This window comes from Salmo salar, chromosome ssa11 (genome assembly GCF_905237065.1).
Source record: "Salmo salar chromosome ssa11, Ssal_v3.1, whole genome shotgun sequence".
In the NCBI taxonomy this organism is placed as follows: Eukaryota; Metazoa; Chordata; class Actinopteri; order Salmoniformes; family Salmonidae; genus Salmo; species Salmo salar.
Window position 1 is genome coordinate 80,655,242 of NC_059452.1, and position 13,678 is coordinate 80,668,919.

At 48.7% G+C, this 13,678-nt stretch overlaps 1 protein-coding gene and 1 long non-coding RNA gene across 13 annotated transcripts in view; one reads left to right on the forward strand and one right to left on the reverse strand.

Annotated features, from left to right (window-relative positions):
* Window positions 1-13,678, forward strand: part of LOC106563274 (dynamin-1) — an 83,691-nt gene that overhangs the window by 53,308 nt on the left and 16,705 nt on the right. The gene's annotated exons all lie outside the window — the stretch shown is intronic.
* LOC106563277 (uncharacterized) lies at window positions 1,713-4,642 on the reverse strand. The gene is made up of 2 exons (XR_001319225.2): window positions 4,057-4,642; window positions 1,713-3,347 (listed from the first exon to the last, which is right to left on the reverse strand). It is a non-coding gene; the product is annotated as an uncharacterized lncRNA (long non-coding RNA).

Here is a 13,678-nt window from a genome sequence, read left to right on the forward strand (position 1 = left end):
ACCAGAGAAGAATTGAATGAAGAGAAACCCTCAAAAACCAGAGAAGAAGTGAATGAAGAGAAACCCTCAAAAACCAGAGAAGAAGTGAATGAAGAGAAACCCTCAAAAACCAGAGAAGAAGTGAATGAAGAGAAACCCTCAAAAACCAGAGAAGTGAATGAAGAGAAACCCTCAAAAACCAGAGAAGTGAATGAAGAGAAACCCTCAAAAACCAGAGAAGAAGTGAATGAAGAGAAACCCTCAAAAACCAGAGAAGAAGTGAATGAAGAGAAACCCTCAAAAACCAGAGAAGAAGTGAATGAAGAGAAACCCTCAAAAACCAGAGAAGAAGTGAATTAAGAGAAACCCTCAAAAACCAGAGAAGTGAATTAAGAGAAACCCTCAAAAACCAGAAGTGAATGAAGAGAAACCCTCAAAAACCAGAGAAGTGAATTAAGAGAAACCCTCAAAAACCAGAGAAGTGAATTAAGAGAAACCCTCAAAAACCAGAGAAGTGAATTAAGAGAAACCCTCAAAAACCAGAGAAGTGAATTAAGAGAAACCCTCAAAAACCAGAAGTGAATGAAGAGAAACCCTCAAAAACCAGAGAAGTGAATTAAGAGAAACCCTCAAAAACCAGAGAAGTGAATTAAGAGAAACCCTCAAAAACCAGAAGTGAATTAAGAGAAACCCTCAAAAACCAGAGAAGTGAATTAAGAGAAACCCTCAAAAACCAGAGAAGTGAATGAAGAGAAACCCTCAAAAGCACGAGCCAACGCCAAGCCCATGACTCTCATTATTTACACACGCACACGCACACACACACGCACACGCACACGCACACACACACGCACAGCACATTAGCTTGCAACGATGCTATAGGGGACCCTTCACACTTGTGTGTGTGTGTGTGTGTGTGTGTGTGTGTGTGTGTGTGTGTGTGTGTGTGTGTGTGTGTGTGTGTGTGTGTGTGTGGGTGGGGGGTCTCCCTGCAGCACAGTCCTGATGTAAAGCTGCTGGAAAAGCAGAGTCTCAACTGGAGATCTGAGCTGTAAATAACCTGGGGGGAAATAGGAGGCACTCGCTCTCAACAAAACATGTGTGTGTGTGTGTGTGTGTGTGTGTGTGTGTGTGTGTGTGTGTGTGTGTGTGTGTGTGTGTGTGTGTGTGTGTGTGTGTGTGTGTGTCTGTCTCCGGGACTGCATCTTATAAAAAGCAGTTGCGCTCAACAGCGGACTGTTAATTGGAAACATTTTGCTGTGTGGTTTTCATTCCTCTGGTAGAATCAGAGAGCCGGGATATCGTGTGAATCAGTCTCAATTGCGTGTGTGAGAGAGAGAGAGAGAAAGGCAGAGAGAGAGAGAGAGAGAGAGAGAAAGGCAGAGAGAGAGAGAGAGAGAAAGGCAGAGAGAGAGAGAAAGCCAGAGAGAGAGAAAGCCAGAGAGAGAGAGAAAGGCAGAGAGAGAGAGAAAGCCAGAGAGAGAGAAAGCCAGAGAGAGAGAGAGAGAGAAAAAGGCAGAGAGAAAGAGAGAAAGGCAGAGAGAGAGAGAGAGAGAGAGAGTGAGAGAGCGAGAGAGAGAGAGCGACAGTCAATCAACATTGATGTAAACCCCCTTCTCTTTTGGGTCAGTCTAGTCAAAAACTAAAAGGGGCACATGACATCATACAGTATGTATATCATTTTACAGGAGACATAAGCCTACCTTAGAAAAGAATCAGAAGCATAGACATCATTTAGATATGTTCAAGTATTTTATTTCATGTCAGGGACTTTAGATGTAGCTTTCTTGGAGGTTGTCTGCCAATTGGTCATCTTGAGACAACCACCACTTCTTTATGTTGCTCAGGCAGTGACTTAATTGTAAGCTTCAGTTTAGCATAGAGCAACAGTTACACTTTGGGTTAACAATCTATGGTCATTCCTCTCCCTGTATGCTGTATCTTAGTCATCCTCCTGTATGCTGTATCTTAGTCATCCTCCTGTATGCTGTATCTTAGTCATCCCCCTGTATGCTGTATCTTAGTCATCCCCCTGTATGCTGTATCTTAGTCATCCCCCTGTATGCTGTATCTTAGTCATCCTCCTGTATGCTGTATCTTAGTCATCCTCCTGTATGCTGTATCTTAGTCATCCTCCTGTATGCTGTATTTTAGTCATCCCCCTGTATGCTGTATCTTAGTCATCCTCCTGTATGCTGTATCTTAGTCATCCTCCTGTATGCTGTATTTTAGTCATCCCCCTGTATGCTGTATCTTAGTCATCCCCCTGTATGCTGTATCTTAGTCATCCTCCTGTATGCTGTATCTTAGTCATCCCCCTGTATGCTGTATTTTAGTCATCCCCCTGTATGCTGTATCTTAGTCATCCTCCTGTATGCTGTATTTTGGTCATTTTCCAGTGGTTGGAATATTTTGGGTTCTTCATAGAAATATAACCACTCCAGTAGAAGCCATCTTTAGAATATCGATGTTCATTACCAATACCAGTGTTTCCCATTCAACTGTAACATTTTAATTATATAGCATGTACAGTCTTATGCAAAGTTGAAATCTGCAGTTTTAATTCTTGCCCATGACAATATTTACAAAATATAAAGTACCATTTCTGGATCCTACCTCTATGGCAGACGTCTTAACCCAGAAAAGACACTAAATAGGCCCAGACTGATCTTCAAAAAAGGTATTTCAATTTCTCAGGACATACAGTCAGTCATCAACTCAGAACAGAACACAACAGTACTAGACAGGTATATAGTTGGGCATGGCCTGTTTCTGTGGTTGAACCTGTGGTTTGGATTCTTAATGCTGTGCCAGGCTTGCCCAGAGTAGTGCCATGGTCTTTTTGGCTGCTGTCGCCCACTGGCTAGCTGTCTCTCTGTGTCCTGATTCTCGCGCTTCCCCACCCAGCCTAACCAATGTGCAGACTACTGTGCAACCACTACTTCCTGAACAGGTAGTCTGAACACTGGGCAGGCGGGGCGGGCTGCTGGTCCACGAGGGAGGAGGGTGAAGGAGGTACACATATATACATGTAAACACTCACACATACTGCACACACACACACACACACACACACACACACACACACACACACACACACACACACACACACACACACACACACACACACACACACACACACACACACACACACACACACACACACACTTACATGCTCACACTCACTCACGCGCATGCACGCAGACACTCGCGCTCACACACACACACATAGACACTGAACTCACTCAAACATACACACTACTCACTGCGTTATCTGCACTGTATCCAAAATAGCTATTTGACCAATCCCGTGGGCTCAGGAGAGAAGAGGGATTTCTGCCCAGTGTAGAAAGAAGGAGAGGTCTTGTCTGGAGAAGAGACAGAGAAAGAAGACGGGAGAGTAAATGGCTGAGGTCAGGGAGAAGTGATGAGTTGTGATTGGCAGTCTGAGTATTCCTTCCTGTGTCCTGCAGGGAGAGAGAGAGAGAGGCAGCAAGAAAGGCAGAGCGAGAGAGAGAGAGAGAGAGAGTCATTTCAAACCCTGTCATGAGTCACAGAGGAGAGATTTTAAAATTGTGCAATGTGTCAGTAGTTTTTCTTACGGATGAAAGCAGATGAAAATGTGCACACTCACTCACACACGCGCGCACCCACACACGCACACACACACACACACACACACAGACACACACACAGACACACACACAGACACATTCACAGTCAGTGTCTAAGCTAACTAGACTGGAATTTGTATGTCCTCATTGACCTTAAGTGTTGAGGTAAAATGGATATTTACAATCCGTGTTTTTCACTACACCTAAGAAATGACCAGTGAACTAAGAACTCTTTGATCTTTAGTGTAAAGTTGGTTTGGTGACGACACTGCTCCGTTACCGGCAACCATCTGTAGACTTACCGGTAGAGAAACGCACTCAACTTAGATAGTGGTTCATACCCAACTTCTCATAGCCACATCCATCCATCTACCCACCACCTCCCACAAACTTAGCAGTCTACATCATCATTCCTTCACAGACACTTAACACAGTGAGGACAAGACAGAAAGGAGAGAGGTACCTAGTCCATTTTGAGGGTCCTGAATGGGTTGGTCAATGGACTCTCGCTCTCCGTCTCCTCTCTCCCTCTTTCACCTCTTGGCGTCTCTCCGGAGAGAAGTCCCCTTTGCCGGTTGGTGATAGCGCTGGTCAGTGGATTTGTCTCTTCATGCTATCTCAACCAAATTTACCCTCCACTTTTTCACCCTCCAACTCCCTCTCTCCTATCTCCCTCTCTCCTCTCTCTCTCTCCTCTTCTCTCTCTCCCTCTCATCTTTCCTCTGCCAGCAGAGAAAGTGTTGATTCAGGTAGACTCCTGTCGTCTGTCCATGGCAGTCCATTGGAGCAGAGAGACGTTGTGTGGAGGTTGTAACAGCGTTGTAACAGCATTGTCCAGAGGTTAGGGTTAGGGTTAGGGTCCTCAGTACGAGAGAATTCTCGCTGAGAGGCAGAGTGAGAACTAGCAGCAGGCTTACGTGGCAGACAAATGGTCACCAAACGTTTCCCTGGTGAGAGAGAGGGAAGGAGAGAGAGATGGAGGCAAGAGAGAGAGAGAGAGAGAGAGAGAGAGAGAGAGAGAGAAAGGAGGAGGAGCTCTTATTGTCCTCTTTTTCTTTCCCCTTCTGTCTGGGTCTTAGGTTTTTTACAGCTTGGGCTTTTGGGGAGGTAGCAAGAAGTGGAAGGTCAGGGGTCAACAGGAAGTGAGGCGCATTAATTTGCTGCGTGTGTTGTGTAATTGTAGCGGGGGAACAGGGGCTGGAGGGGAGGGGAGGAGAGGGGGAGAGGGATTGGTTCTCTAGCTGGTGAGCTTTTTGGGGAAGCATGTGTGTGGGAGGACTGTGTGTGTGTGTGTGTGTGTGGGTGTGTGTGTGTGTGTGTGTGTGTGTATAAAAGTGTTAGGGTGAGTGTGTTGGTTGTATGTCATCGAGTTTGAATGTGTGTGTGTCAGTGAGACTGTGTGTGTGTGTGTGTGGGGAGGGAGTGAGTGAGGCTGGATGACTGCAGAGGCTCCATGGCTTTGTAGCCAGGGCAGGAATGTCGGCGTTTCTTGGCGAGAAGGAAGGCTTGTAATAACTCCAGATGTGCGGCCCTGTGTTTTTTCTCTCTCTCTCTCTCTCTCTCTCTCTCTCTCTCTCTCTCTCTCTCTCTCTCTCTCTCTCTCTCTCTCTCTCTCTCTCTCTCTCTCTCTCTCTCTCTCTCTCTCTCTCTCTCTCTCTCTCTCTCTCTCTCTCTCTCTCTCTCTCTCTCTCTCTCTCTCTCTCTCTCTCTCTCTCTCTCTCTCTCTCTCTCCTCTGTTTTGTCTTCTAAAGCTGATTTCCTCTCCCTGTCCGGCTTGAATAAAGGGCTCTTTATACTGGTCTACACCACCCACCACACCCCTAGCCCCCCTCAAACACCCCCCCACCCCCAACACCCCATCAAAAAGAGGGGGACTGGTGAATTGGGCAGTGGGGGGGGGGTGCAAAGGGTGTACTACTGGGAAATCAGAACCAGAAGTTGAGGTGTTTGTGTGTGTGCAAAGGTCAAACGGTCTACTGGTTAGAGACATGGCAGTAGTGAGATAGTCCAGTGAACATGACAAAACAGAGGAAGATGCTGCAAAAATAACATTTGGCACCTCTATCATTCTCACTCTCCCCCTCTTACTATTTCTCTCCCTTTATGTCAGGTGACGGGTCTCACGCATGGTGATTCGGGGAGTGTGTATGTGGGTGCGTTTATGTGTACGTGTGTTTGCGCGTGTGTGTATATGAGGGGTTCCTGGCTCAGCACTGGGTGGTAGCTGGGCCTGTGTGTTTGCTTTAGCTACGGTTTCTGAGAGCGAAATCAAAAAGCCTCCCCGGGGAGCTAGGGCAGCACTACTGAGAGAGAGAGAGAGAGAGAGAGAGAGAGGGAGGGAGAGCTAGGGCAGCACTACTGAGAGAGAGGGAAGGATAGCTAGGGCAGCACTACTGAGAGAGAGGGAGAGCTAGGGCAGCACTACTGAGAGAGAGGGAGAGCTAGGGCAGCACTACTGAGAGAGAGAGGGGGAGAGCTAGGGCAGCACTACTGCGAGAGAGAGGGAGAGCTAGGGCAGTACTACTGTGAAAGAGAGGGAGAGCTAGCGCAGTACTACTGCGAGAGAGGTAGAGCTAGGGCAGTACTACTGAGAGAGAGGTAGAGCTAGGGCAGCACTACTGAGAGAAAAAGGGAGAGAGTGGGAGCTAAGGCAGCACTACTGAAAGAGAGGGAGAGCTAGGGCAGCACTACTGAGAGAGAGGTAGAGCTAGGGCAGCACTACTGAGAGAAAAAGGGAGAGAGTGGGAGCTAAGGCAGCACTACTGAGAGAGAGGGAGAGTGTGAGAGCTAGGGCAGCACTACTGAAAGAGAGGGAGAGAGTGAGAGCTAAGGCAGCACTACTGAGAGAAAAAGGGAGAGAGAGAGAGCTAGGGCAGCACTACTGAGAGAGAGAGGGGGAGAGCTAGGGCAGCACTACTGAGAGAGAGAGGGAGAGCTAGGTCAGCACTACAGAGAGAGAGAGAGAGAGAGAGAAGCTTGGGCAGCACTACTAAGAGAGAGGTAGAGCTAGGGAAGTACTACTGAGAGAGAGCGAGAGAGAGAGAGGGAGAGCTAGGACAGCACTACTGAGAGAGAGAGGGAGAGCTAGGGCAGCACTACTGAGAGCGAGAGGGAGAGCTAGGGCAGCACTACTGAGAGAGAGAGTGAGGGATAGCTAGGGCAGCACTACTGAGAGAGAGAGAGAGGGAGAGCTAGGGCAGCACTACAGAGAGAGAGGTAGAGCTAGGGCAGCACTACTGAGAGAGAGAGAGGGAGAGCTAGGGCAGCACTACTGAGAGAGAGGGAGAGCTAGGGCAGCACTACTGAGAGAGAGGTAGAGCTAGGGCAGTACTACTGAGAGAGAGGTAGAGCTAGGGCAGCACTACTGAGAGAAAAAGGGAGAGAGTGGGAGCTAAGGCAGCACTACTGAAAGAGAGGGAGAGCTAGGGCAGCACTACTGAGAGAGAGGTAGAGCTAGGGCAGCACTACTGAGAGAAAAAGGGAGAGAGTGGGAGCTAAGGCAGCACTACTGAGAGAGAGGGAGAGCTAGGGCAGCACTACTGAGAGAGAGGTAGAGCTAAGGCAGCACTACTGAGAGAGAGGTAGAGCTAGGGCAGCACTACTGAGAGAAAAAGGGAGAGAGTGAGAGCTAAGGCAGCACTACTGAGAGAGAGGTAGAGCTAGGGCAGCACTACTGAGAGAAAAAGGGAGAGAGTGAGAGCTAAGGCAGCACTACTGAGAGAGAGGGAGAGTGTGAGAGCTAGGGCAGCACTACTGAAAGAGAGGGAGAGAGTGAGAGCTAAGGCAGCACTACTGAGAGAGAGGGGGAGAGCTAGGGAGAGCTAGGACAGCACTACTGAGAGAGAGAGGGAGAGCTAGGGCAGCACTACTGAGAGAGAGAGGGAGAGAGTGAGAGCTAAGGCAGCACTACTGAAAGAAAAAGGGAGAGAGGGAGAGCTAGGTCAGCACTACAGAGAGAGAGAGAGAGAGAGAGAGAGAGCTTGGGCAGCACTACTAAGAGAGAGGTAGAGCTAGGGAAGTACTACTGAGAGAGAGCGAGAGAGAGAGAGGGAGAGCTAGGACAGCACTACTGAGAGAGAGAGGGAGAGCTAGGGCAGCACTACTGAGAGCGAGAGGGAGAGCTAGGGCAGCACTACTGAGAGAGAGTGAGGGATAGCTAGGGCAGCACTACTGAGAGAGAGAGAGAGAGAGGGAGAGCTAGGGCAGCACTACAGAGAGAGAGGTAGAGCTAGGGCAGCACTACTGAGAGAGAGAGAGGGAGAGCTAGGGCAGCACTACTGAGAGAGAGGGAGAGCTAGGGCAGCACTACTGAGAGAGAGGTAGAGCTAGGGCAGCACTACTGAGAGAGAGGTAGAGCTAGGGCAGCACTACTGAGAGAGAGGTAGAGCTAGGGCAGCACTACTGAGAGAAAAAGGGAGAGAGTGGGAGCTAAGGCAGCACTACTGAGAGAGAGGTAGAGCTAGGGCAGCACTACTGAGAGAAAAAGGGAGAGAGTGGGAGCTAAGGCAGCACTACTGAGAGAGAGGGAGAGCTAGGGCAGCACTACTGAGAGAGAGGTAGAGCTAAGGCAGCACTACTGAGAGAGAGGTAGAGCTAGGGCAGCACTACTGAGAGAAAAAGGGAGAGAGTGAGAGCTAAGGCAGCACTACTGAGAGAGAGGGAGAGTGTGAGAGCTAGGGCAGCACTACTGAGAGAGAGGGAGAGTGTGAGAGCTAGGGCAGCACTACTGAAAGAAAAAGGGAGAGAGAGAGAGCTAAGGCAGCACTACTGAAAGAAAAAGGGAGAGAGAGAGAGCTTGGGCAGCACTACTAAGAGAGAGGTAGAGCTAGGGAAGTACTACTGAGAGAGAGCGAGAGAGAGAGAGGGAGAGCTAGGACAGCACTACTGAGAGAGAGAGGGAGAGCTAGGGCAGCACTACTGAGAGCGAGAGGGATAGCTAGGGCAGCACTACTGAGAGAGAGTGAGGGATAGCTAGGGCAGCACTACTGAGAGAGAGAGAGAGGGAGAGCTAGGGCAGCACTACAGAGAGAGAGGTAGAGCTAGGGCAGCACTACTGAGAGAGAGAGAGGGAGAGCTAGGGCAGCACTACTGAGAGAGAGGTAGAGCTAGGGCAGCACTACTGAGAGAAAAAGGGAGAGAGTGGGAGCTAAGGCAGCACTACTGAGAGAGAGGGAGAGCTAGGGCAGCACTACTGAGAGAGAGGTAGAGCTAAGGCAGCACTACTGAGAGAGAGGTAGAGCTAGGGCAGCACTACTGAGAGAAAAAGGGAGAGAGTGAGAGCTAAGGCAGCACTACTGAGAGAGAGGTAGAGCTAGGGCAGCACTACTGAGAGAAAAAGGGAGAGAGTGAGAGCTAAGGCAGCACTACTGAGAGAGAGGGAGAGTGTGAGAGCTAGGGCAGCACTACTGAGAGAAAAGGGAGAGAGTGAGAGCTAAGGCAGCACTACTGAGAGAGAGGGGGAGAGCTAGGGCAGCACTACTGAGAGAGAGAGGGGGAGAGCTAGGGCAGCACTACTGAGAGAGAGAGGGGGAGAGCTAGGGCAGCACTACTGAGAGAGAGAGGGAGAGCTAGGGCAGCACTACAGAGAGAGAGAGAGAGAGAGAGAGAGAGAGAGAGAGAGAGAAGAGCTTGGGCAGCACTACTAAGAGAGAGAGGGAGAGCTAGGGCAGCACTACTAAGAGAGAGAGGGAGAGCTAGGTCAGCACTACAGAGAGAGAGAGAGAGAGAGAGAGAGAGAGAGAGAGAGAGAGAGAGAGAGAGAGCGCTTGGGCAGCACTACTAAGAGAGAGGTAGAGCTAGGGCAGTACTACTGAGAGAGAGAGAGAGAGAGAGAGAGAGAGGAGAGCTAGGGCAGCACTACTGAGAGAGAGAGGGAGAGCTAGGGCAGCACTACTGAGAGAGAGAGGGAGGGATAGCTAGGGCAGCACTACCGAGAGAGAGAGAAAGGGAGAGCTAGGGCAGCACTACAGAGAGAGAGGTAGAGCTAGGGCAGCACTACTGAGAGAGGGAGAGCTAGGGCAGCACTACTGAGAGAGAGGGAGAGCTAGGGCAGCACTACAGAGAGAGAGAGAGAGAGAGAGAGAGAGAGAGAGAGAGAGAGAGGAGAGCTAGGGCAGCACTACTGAGAGAGAGGGAGAGCTAGGGCAGCACTACAGAGAGAGAGAGAGAGAGAGAGAGAGAGAGAGAGAGAGAAGGAGAGCTACGGCAGCACTACTGAGAGAGAGGTAGAGCTAGGGCAGCACTAGTGAGAGAGAGGGAGAGCTAGGGCAGAGAGAGAGAGAGAGAGAGAGAGAGAGAGAGAGAGAGAGCTAGGGCAGCACTACTGAGAGGAAACAGAGGTAAAGAATGAGGTAAGTCAGAGAGATGGAGAGTGGGAAAGAAAGGGATTTTTCAAGTTTTTCAAGAAATGAGAGAGAGGGAGAGCTAGGGCAGAGAGAGAGAGAGAGCTAGGGCAGCACTAATGAGAGCGAGAGACAGCGCTAGGGCAGCACTACTGAGAGAGAGGGACAGCGCTAGGGCAGCACTACTGAGAGAGGGACAGCGCTAGGGCAGCACTACTGAGAGAGGGACAGCGCTAGGGCAGCACTAATGAGAGCGAGAGACAGCGCTAGGGCAGCACTACTGAGAGAGAGGGACAGCGCTAGGGCAGCACTACTGAGAGAGAGGGACAGCGCTAGGGCAGCACTACTGAGAGGAAACAGAGGTAAAGAATGAGGTAAGTCAGAGAGATGGAGAGTGGGAAAGAAAGAGATTTTTCACGTTTTTCAAGAAATGAGAGAGAGGGAGAGCTAGGGCAGAGAGAGAGAGAGAGCTAGGGCAGCACTAATGAGAGCGAGAGACAGCGCTAGGGCAGCACTACTGAGAGAGAGGGACAGCGCTAGGGCAGCACTACTGAGAGAGGGACAGCGCTAGGGCAGCACTAATGAGAGCGAGAGACAGCGCTAGGGCAGCACTACTGAGAGAGGGGGACAGCGCTAGGGCAGCACTACTGAGAGAGAGGGACAGCGCTAGGGCAGCACTACTGAGAGGAAACAGAGGTAAAGAATGAGGTAAGTCAGAGAGATGGAGAGTGGGAAAGAAAGAGATTTTTCACGTTTTTCAAGAAATTAATAGCAGAGTGAAGGAATGAGGGATGGAGGGTGGCTGTGGCTGCACCAACATTGTTTCCACAGTTTGGACATCCAAGAAGCCTCAACTTCAACTCACATCCTTTGTCTATGATGCCAGGCCAGACACACTGAAAACCAATACTGACTCCAACTTATCCAGCCTTGTCATGATTTTCTTTTAATGTTGGTCTAGATGGATATTGTGTGCATGCGTTTGTGTGTGCATGTGTGTGCAAGTGTGTGTGTAATTGTGTGTGTGTAATTGTGTTTTTGTGTGTCTGTTTTTGGTTTTACTATCCTTGTGGGGACTAGAAGTCGGTCCACACAAGGAAAAATTCAATTTTAGACTTAGGGGTTAGGTTTAGGGTTACAATTAAGGTTAGTGGTTAGGGTAAGAGGTTAGGGTTAAGGTTAGGTTAAGGGTTAGGTTTAGGGGTTAGGGAAAATAGGATTTTAATCAGTTGTTCGTTCCCCACAAGGATTAGTTTTACCAACATTTTGTGAACTTTCAAAGAATTCCCAGGTTTTCCAGAAATCGTTGTTGGGATTTTGGGAAAAACAGGGAATTTATTGAAAGTTCCCAGAATTTGCAACCCTAACAAGGATAGTAAAACAAATGTGTGATTGTGTGTGTGTGTGTGTGTGTGTGTGTGTGTGTGTGTGTGTGTGTGTGTGTGTGTGTGTGTGTGTGTGTGTGTGTGTGTGTGTGTGTGTGTGTGTGTGTGTGTGCGTGCGTGCAGTAATGTGTGTAAGTCTTTGAGCACTATGGAGGAGCTTTGTCTGAAGCCAAAACCATACAAGCTGACTCAAATCATATTCTATGCTTTCACTCCAGATGGATTAGTAAGAAATGCTCAAAGAAAACCTCAGGATTGTAAACTTCTAAATGAAATTAGATAGTATGTCAAATTACAATGAGTAGTTTTGGATCAGAGTAATGCTGCCATATGCCAAACTATTTAGCCCCCCCCGTTTCTTTTGCCATGGGGAAGTATAGAGTGATGTCTACACATTTTCTCACTCCTATTCTCTATTTGCACCAGAACTGACCACGTTGTTTTCCTATTCACACATTGCATCATCCACGGAAGTTGGTATGTGTGTGAGACACAGTCAGACCAACGGTTGTTGTCAGACATACTCCAGTTGGTCCTGCTGTACAGTTTGCTTACATCTCAGCTTTAGAGTAGGGCTTTCAGAGAGTTGTATGATAGCTATTTAAATAAACAACAATATCTGATGATAAGGAGAGCAGTAATGCACTGCTAGGAGGGCTTCACCTAAAACCAGTGGGGGCAAGAGAGAGGGAGGGATAGAGGTAGAGAGAGGAGGGATAGAGGTAGAGAGAGGGAGGGATAGAGGTAGAGAGAGGGAGGGATAGAGGTAGAGAGAGGGAGGGATAGAGGTAGAGAGAGGGAGGGATAGAGATAGAGAGAGGAGGGATAGAGGTAGAGAGAGGAGGGATAGAGGTAGAGAGAGGGAGGTATAGAGGTAGAGAGAGGGAGGGATAGAGGTAGAGAGAGGGAGGGATAGAGGTAGAGAGAGGGAGGGATAGAGGTAGAGAGAGGAGGGATAGAGGTAAAGAGAGGAGGGATAGAGGTAGAGAGAGGGAGGGATAGAGGTAGAGAGAGGGAGGGATAGAGGTAGAGAGAGGGAGGGATAGAGGTAGAGAGTGGAGGGATAGAGGTAAAGAGAGGAGGGATAGACGTAGAGAGAGGGAGGGATAGAGGTAGAGAGAGGAGGGATAGAGGTAGAGAGAGGGAGAGATAGAGGTAGAGCGAGGGAGAGATAGAGGTAGAGCGAGGGAGGGATAGAGGTAGAGAGAGGGAGGGATAGAGGTAGAGAGAGGAGGGATAGAGGTAGAGAGAGGAGGGATAGAGGTAGAGAGAGGAAGGGAGGGATAGGTAGAGAGAGGGAGGGATAGAGGTAGAGAGAGGGAGGGATAGAGGTAGAGAGAGGGAGGAATAGAGGTAGAGAGAGGGAGGAGGAGGGAGGGATAGAGGTAGAGAGAGGAGGGATAGAGGTAGAGAGAGGAGGGATAGAGGTAGAGAGAGGGAGGGATAGAGGTAGAGAGAGGAGGGATAGAGGTAGAGAGAGGGAGGGATAGAGATAGATAGAGGGAGGGATTGAGGTAGAGAGAGGAGGGATAGAGATAGAGAGAGAGAGAGATATAGAGAGAGAGAGTAGAGAGAGGAGTGGGAGTGGGGGGAATGGTAGAAAGAGAGGGAAAGAGAGAAAGTAATTGAGATGAGCGGAATGAGATGCGACCCCTGCCTGGTACAGGACACAGCAAGAGAAGGAACGAGGGAAGGAGCAAGTCAAGCAGGCAGGGTGAATAATTCTCTTTCCAGCCCCTGGCTGATGAGATAAACATCTGTGGCGTCTGTTTTTCTTTCAATACGTTTTCTTCTTTCGTGTTCCCTCCATACTCCCCAACTCACCTCTACAGAGTTTCATATCCCTCAAAAGTTCATAGAAGCATCTCTCTCTCTCTCTCTATATATATATATATTTTTTTTTTCTCTCTCTATATAAATATATATATGCCTTCCTCCTCCCATTCCAACTATACTTCACAAGAGCTACAGTAAGGGAAGCAATTCAGAGCAAGCCTAGCACAATAGGCAACATTGTGATACAGGAAAACCACATTGGTTTTGTGTGTGTCTGTATTTGTGTGCGTCTGTATTTGTGTGCGTCTGTATTTGTGTGTGTCTGTATTTGTGTATGTCTGTATTTGTGTGTGTCTGTATTTGTGTGTGTCTGTATTTGTGTATGTCTGTATTTGTGTGTGTCTGTATTTGTGTATGTCTGTATTTGTGTGTGTGTGTATTTGTGTGTGTGTGTATTTGTGTGTGTGTGTATTTGTGTGTGTGTGTGACTGCAGACTAGTCTCTTTGAACGTACTGAAGTGTTGGAGATTTATAGACGACATATACACGCACACACACACGCTCGTTAACTCAACATTGCCCT